This window comes from Mustela nigripes, chromosome 12 (assembly GCF_022355385.1).
Source record: "Mustela nigripes isolate SB6536 chromosome 12, MUSNIG.SB6536, whole genome shotgun sequence".
Lineage (NCBI taxonomy): Eukaryota > Metazoa > Chordata > Mammalia > Carnivora > Mustelidae > Mustela > Mustela nigripes.
Window position 1 is genome coordinate 61,317,257 of NC_081568.1, and position 7,151 is coordinate 61,324,407.

Consider the following 7,151-nt stretch of genomic DNA (forward strand, 5'->3'; position numbering starts at 1 on the left):
CCAAAGATGGAGCATGGTTGCCCTCTCCTGGTCATGGGAGAGTGAGCCAAGACAAGCAGAAAGAAACTGCTGGATGAGCAGTCAAGGTCCAGGCACTGGATGAAGCTACGGCTCCCACCCCATCCCTGACACATCCTCAAGATGTCACCAGATGGCCTGGGAATGCCGGCTCCTGTGGATGGCCTTGTGGGTCCAGGGAAGCTTGAGGAGGACTCATTAGGGTGACACGGAGTCTGGGCTGAGATAGGTCCAGGCTGAGGTTACATTAGAGCCTGGGACTTAGCTGAAGCTTTGTTGGGGAAGGACTGGGGCCGGGACCAGGACAGGTTCCTTCCCCAGACCCTGAAAAACTAGGAGGATACTACCTGGCCCCTAACTTTGGTCCTCACCTCAGGCCACTGATCTGAATGGCTCAGTCTAACCTAACATACTGCCCTGTGTCAGGGCTGTTAATTAAAATTAAACAAGTAGGAGGAAATACAAGAAAAAGAAAACTTCAAGATATGATGCTGAGTGAGATAAGCCAATCACAAAGAGACAAATACTGGGTGATTCCACTTCCATGCAGTCTCTAGAGTAGCCAAATTCATAGAGACAGAAGGCAGAAGAGAGGCTACCGGGGACTGGGGGAGGGGACGTGTGGCGTTACTGTTGAATGGACACAGTTTCTGCCTGGGAAGATGAAAAATATTCTGGAGATGGATGGTAATGATGGCTGCACAAGGAAGATGTACTTAGTGCCACTGAACTATATGTTTACAAACGGTTAAGGTGGGGGAGCTTGGGGAGAGCACTCAGTTAAGCAGCTGACTCTTGATTTCAGCTCAGATCATGGTCTCAGGGTCGTGGGATCGAGCCCTTCATCCAGCTCTGTGCTTAGCGTGAAGTCTGCTTGAGATTCTCTCTCTCCCTCTGTCTCTGCCCATCCCCCTGTTCACTCTTGCTCTCTCTCTCTCAAATATTTTTTTTAATGGTTAAGATGGCAAATTTTATGTTCTGTGTTATTTTACCACAATTGGTTTTTTTAAGGTTTTATTTATTTATCTGACAGAGAGAGAGAGAGCACAAACAGGAGGAGCAGCAGAGGGAGAAGCAGACTCCCCGCTGAGCAGGGGCCCCGATGCAGGGTTCGATTCCAGGACCCGGAGATCATGACCTGAGCTGAAGGCAGATGCTTAGCCAACTGAGCCACCCAGGCACGCCTACCACAATTTTTTTTTTAATCGGGAAGAAAAGCAAAATTCTCAAATATAGATGAGGAATGGCAGTGCTCTAAAACTGTCGCTCTGGCCGTTGGAGCTAAGGGGAAGCTTCCCTACACCCCTGTCCCGGTTTGCTAGGGCCACCATGACAGACTATCATATACTGGGTGGTTTAAGCCACAGAAACATATTGTCTCACAGTTCTGGAGGCTGGAAGTCCAAGGATAGGTGCTGTCAGGGTGATGTGTTGGTGACTCCCTTCCCATCATCACATCCTGGCATGGCCTTTCCTCTGCGTGCATGTAGAGCAAGAGATCCCTGGTGTCTCTTCCTCTCTTTATGAGGAGACCAGTCCTCCTGGATGAGCCCACCCTTTTAACCTCATTTAACCCCGCTTACCTCCCCAAAGGCCCCATCTCCAAAGGCAGTGGCTCTGAAGGATCAGGCTTTCAGCATATGACTCCTGGAAGGGTCATTATCCTTGTTTGGTACAACAAGGGTCTGGACAGTGGGAAAAGAGACCTGACGTGGCGAGGCCGCCTCCATCTGGAGAGAGTTGGCCAAGGGGCGCCCAGCCCAGGGAGCAGGTTAATGGAACAGCACACCCTCAGCTTTACCCAACGTGCCACCGGTGGGGGGGGGTGTGTGGTAGTGGCAGACACTACAGCAGAGTGGCCTGGCTAAACCCAGGAGGACATGAAAGTCCTGATCTACCCTACGAGGGTCAAGGGAGACTTCTGGGAGGAGCATCTTGAAGGGGGAGCAGATGGTCTCCAGGTGGAGAAAAAGAGGAAGGATTTTCTACGTAGGTGGAAGAGTGGGTTCCTGGGCGATTTATCAGGCCAACAACAAGAACAGAAGTCTAAGAAGGAGCTGGTTTGGAGAGGATGGATACTGCACCTTGCCAATAGCTTTTGAATATTTCTTTGTAAATAGTCCTTGTTATTTTCCCTCCCTCCTTCACGTAAAACAGAAAACACTTAAGCCCTGATTCACCTTTTAAGTCTCTCCCCAGAGCAGTGGTTTTCCTGATAAATTGCAAAATTGCCTCGCTAATGCTAAGCGGTTAAATCAGATTAAATCAGGACAGTGAGTGTCCCAGGGCTGTTTATCATTCCCCACTTGTTTGCAAGGAAAACAGGCGATGTGCCCTGGGTAGGGGCTGAGAAGTGAGCTCTGTCAGCAGCATGACCCCAGCAAAGTGATCGGCACTTGCTTGCTCCCCTTGGTTTCTGTAGTAACACAAGAGGTATGTGATAGCCCCAGTCCACCTAGAAGACCTCTCACTATAGGATCTGGGAAGAGTAAAATTCAAGAGCCCACCTATCCCTGATGGAGAGAACAGTGATGATGGAGAGACTCGGGCCACCTTCTCCTTCATGGATAAAAGAAAGAGGATATGTGGGGTCCACCCCAACTCTTCCCTTTTGTTCCCCTACAATTCCCCAACCCCCATCACTCTGACCCTGCACTTTGCCAACTTTATGAAAGTGGAAAGCTCTTAGTTTTTAAATATTAACCGAGTGTCCTTGACCCCTGACCCTTCCCTCCCTTATCTGGGATCTCTCTTCTGCTCCCCTCTTCCCTCCCTTATCAGGGACCTCTCTTCCCCACAGGGCAGAAAGCACAAAGGGTGCAAGGGTTCAGCACCTAATCTGATGCTCTAGGACCAGTCGGGTCACTGTGTGGATGGAATTGAGGACTGGCTCCTGAGTTCTATGTCCATACCCCATCAACATCTTGACATGATACCAGCCCCTGCAACTTGGCCATGACCTTGGGGGGAAAGGGAGGGAACCCCAGTGGAGTGGGGTCTCCAAGTAGAAATGAAGTTGTGAGGAAAATAAGCTCACTTCAGGCAGGCCTGGGTTTATGGATTGAGATTCAGACCCGTGGTACACATGCTTCCCTCTATGCCCCCTCTCCAAGTGCATACACGCACATTTTGTTTGGGTCACGCCTACTCACCCGTCCTCCATTCAAACCTCACAGCTTCCGCATGACCTCCTCCAGAAAGCCTTCCCTGGCAGATGCCACCCTTCACCCCTGCACCACCAGGCTGGGTTAATCTGTACTAACTTGCTTATTTCTCTGTCTCCTTCAGTAAACCATTAGCTCCTCGAGGGGAGGGATAAGTTCTAGTTTACTCTTGGATCTCTGGTGCCCACCTCTTAGAAGGCACCCCCAGATGGCTCTCCACTTGAACAAATGACCACCGGTAAGTGAGGAAGACAGAGTGGGCTAAAGTATCCAAGAGGGAGTTATTTCTGAGAGCTGCCAAAATTGGCTTCTGTCAGACTGGACCCTGTGGACCACAGCTTTTTAGCCTTGAACACCCTTGAGAAACCACCATAGAACGCCGCTAACTCTCCTCCTGAATCAGCAGAAGGGAAGAGCGGTCTCCCCTTCCGGAGCGCAGAGCCCTCCATATTTGCTACCTATGTGAGCTCTTCCTTCCACACACTTTCTTTGAGCCTCCGCATGTCCCAGTTGTAGACGGCCCTTTCCATCCTTAGGCACTTCTTCTCATGATAATCCCTTCAATACCTTCCCCTCTGGTCCCTGACGTGGACAGCTTTTGTTTTTTTTTTTTTTTTTAACTTGTCCCGCCCAGCCTTTATTCCCCTCCTTTGGGAACCACCACCTCAATTTCCCTCGGGGGACAAATCCCACCCCACTCTCATCCGTGTGACTCCTGCCAGCGGGTATCATTCCCCTGGCTGCGAGCTGCGCACATGGCTCGGCCTGGCCACACTTCCCACCTCCTCCTGACCTCACCCCGCCTCACCCCTTGGCCACACCACAGCTGCAGGGAGTTTCTCAAAACATAAAGTAAATGACATAATTCCTCTGCTAAAAATCCTTCAAAGATTCTGCCATCCGGCCTAAAACTCTTCACCAGGGCCTGCAAGGCCTTGAGGCATCAAAGTCTCAACTTTAAGGTCACGTACTCAGATACACCCATCCTGACCACACTCCGCAGGTGTGGATTCCTTGCATCCCATTTTCTTCACAGTATTTTTTTTTTAAAGGTTTTATTTATTTATTTGACAGACAGAGATCACAAGTAGGCAGAGAGGCAGTCATAGAGAGGAGGAAGCAGGCTCCCTGCTGAGCAGAGAGCCCGATGTGGGGCTCCATCCCAGGACCCTGGGATCATGACCTGAGCTGAAGGCAGAGGCTTTAATCCACTGAGCCACCCAGGTGCCCCCACAGTATTTTTTTTTAAAAAGACTGTATTTATCCACGTGTTGGAGAGAGAGGGAGCACAAGCAGGGAGAGCAGCCGGCAGAGGGAGAGGGAGGAGCAGACTCCCCTCTGAGCAAGGCCCACCCCATCCCCATGTAGGAATCGATCTCAGGACCCTGGGATCATAACCTGAACCGAAGGCAGCTGCTTAATGGACTGAGCCAGCCAGGCGCCCCTTCTTTATAGCATTTCTCACATTCTGTCAGTTTACTTTCTCTCTCACCCTATCAGAAGCTGGATGAAAGCAGAGACAAGTCTATCTTACTCACTTTTGAATCCCCAGAACCTGACACAATATAGGGAGAAGCTGTGGACAATGACCCGGGTCTGGGAGTGGCCAAGCACAGACAGGCAGGCTGCTGCTGTGGCAAAGATGGAGGTGGTCTGCCCTCAGGGGATTAGCGGGCCAGATTTGGCCCACATAGAGCTCCCAAGAGCTGTAGGGAGATCCGCTAAAAAAGACGACATCAGTGATGTTGAAGGGAGGGAAAATCAAAGAAGCAAGGCTTCTGAGAAAGCCAGAGGGGATCCAGAGCCCGGAAGGCGAGTTGGCTATGGTGGGGAGAAGGACATCCGCTGTGCTGTGCTGTGCAGCAGAGAGAGGAGGTGTCCACTGTGTGGGAAGGTGGTAGGTTTGCGGTGTGGATGTGAGCTTTGCCCCTGGAGTCCTCTATTATTACTCCACGAAGAATGAGCTGAGATCATCAGCTGTGAGTCCGCGAGAAGTAAAGGGCTTAAGAAAAAAGAGCCGGGGCTTGGGCTGGAGGCAGGAGCTGTGTTCTCAGAATGGGAAAGGAAACCTAGAGAGTCACAGGAGGATTGCAGGGCGGTGGTTTCTGAGGATGGAAGGTCCCTGGCATGCAGTGGGGTCAGGGGGCTGAGGGGCTGGGGAGCAGGAGTTCACCGGAGGTGGGAGGGAATGAGGCTCAGGAGCTGGATGGGTCACTCCCGTGAGCCTCCAAGTCCCCCCACACGAGCTCCAGTCTTCTGTGACTTGGAGGGGTTGTCCGGTGGGGTGGCAGATGGCAGCCACAAGGCGGAAGGGAGGGCAGTATGGCCAGATGATAGAATTTCAGGGAGAGGGAGCTGGGAACCTGCAGAGCCATCATCGGCCCCCAGGCACCCCGTGTGGATGTGGACACGTCTTCCCCCTCATACACCTAGAGGGAGCCTGTCCTCAGGGGCAGCCCAGCTCCAGTCCAGGGAGGAGAGGAGAGGACCGCTCAGAGCCTCAGCCGCTGATCTCAGAGAGGCGGGCAGGGCAGGGGGAGGTGACCAAGCATGCCTGTGCGTGCCCGCGTCAAGTGAGTGCAGGAGCATACGTGAAAATGTGTTAGTGCAGGTGCAAATATGTGGATGAGTGTGCAAATGTGTGTGGGAGTAGTGGTTGTGTATGTGTGTACGGGTGGTGCGAGGATGTGTTGAGTGTGAGTGTGGGTGTGAACGTGTGTGTCCATGTTAGAATATATCGTGGCTGAGGGTTCCTGTGGGGGGGTGGTGTGAGTTTCTGGGACTGCTGTGTGTGTGAATGTGGGCAGGTACTTGGGAGTACCGGTGTGTGTGAGAGAGGGTGTGAGTGTGTGGATGCAGGAGTGTGTGTTGTGGGAGAGAGAGAGAGGACGGGGAGGGAAGGAGAGAGAAGAGGGGGGCGGGCAGGTTCAGGCCAGCTGAGGGGGTGTACAGGGACCACTGGCCCCAGGGAAAGTCTGGAAGAAGACAGAAGTCCCAGAGGGCTGGGAGGCAGGGCGGGGTCACCTTGAGGATCTTCCAGGGACGTGGGCTCTCACCCTGCTCTACTCCTGTGGCCTGGAGGCTTCTTCAGCTGAGTGGTGGCTTCTGGGACAGGGTTCACACCATGTATGGGCAGTTTCCAAATTGCTACATGTATTTTTATCATTAATTCTAAGAAATGCATAGTATTCCATTGATTAAGTGATCCAAAATGTATTCATCGTTCCCCTAGTAATAGGTAGGTAAATGTTAAATAAACATTTAAATTGTATGTGACATTTTCCAATAGTTATGGGAACCCTGTCCCAGAAGCCACCACTCAGCTGAAGAAGCCTCCAGGCCACAGGAGTAGAGCAGGGTAAGAGCCCATGTCCCTGGAAGATCCTCAAGGTGACCCCGCCCTGCCTCCCAGCCCTCTGGGCCTTCTGTCTTGCAGGTCCTTGAAGCTCTTTTTGCTCATCTTACAATTTCTGTAGGAAATTTCTATAGGGGGAATTCCTTGCAGAGGAAGTGTTAAGTCCAAAAATATGCAAAGATCTAAGACAGTAGACCTCCACTGCCAAACAGCTCTTCCAAAACCTCTGAAACAATTTACAACTTCCCCAGCAACGTGGGACTATCTATCTCCCTACAACTTCACTAACTCTGGGTAGGATTTATTTTTCATCTTCGATCGTTAGATACTTTAAATATATGGCCTCTCCTTGATGTTGCAATATCTGTTTTTTATTATTGGCAATCACTGCATTTTATTGTTTGAGTACTGCTATCTTATTGTGAATTCCTTTTCCTTGTCCTTTGTGGATTTTTTGGCGAAGTGTTATTGCCAAAGAGTTAAGAATGCTAGTAAAAACAATAATCCTTTGTTGGCCAGATAAGTTGAAAGTATTTCTCTTAGTTTCTTATTTGACTTTCAATTTTGCTTAGATGTTTTACATGTAAAGAGAAAAAATGATAATTCTGGTAGCC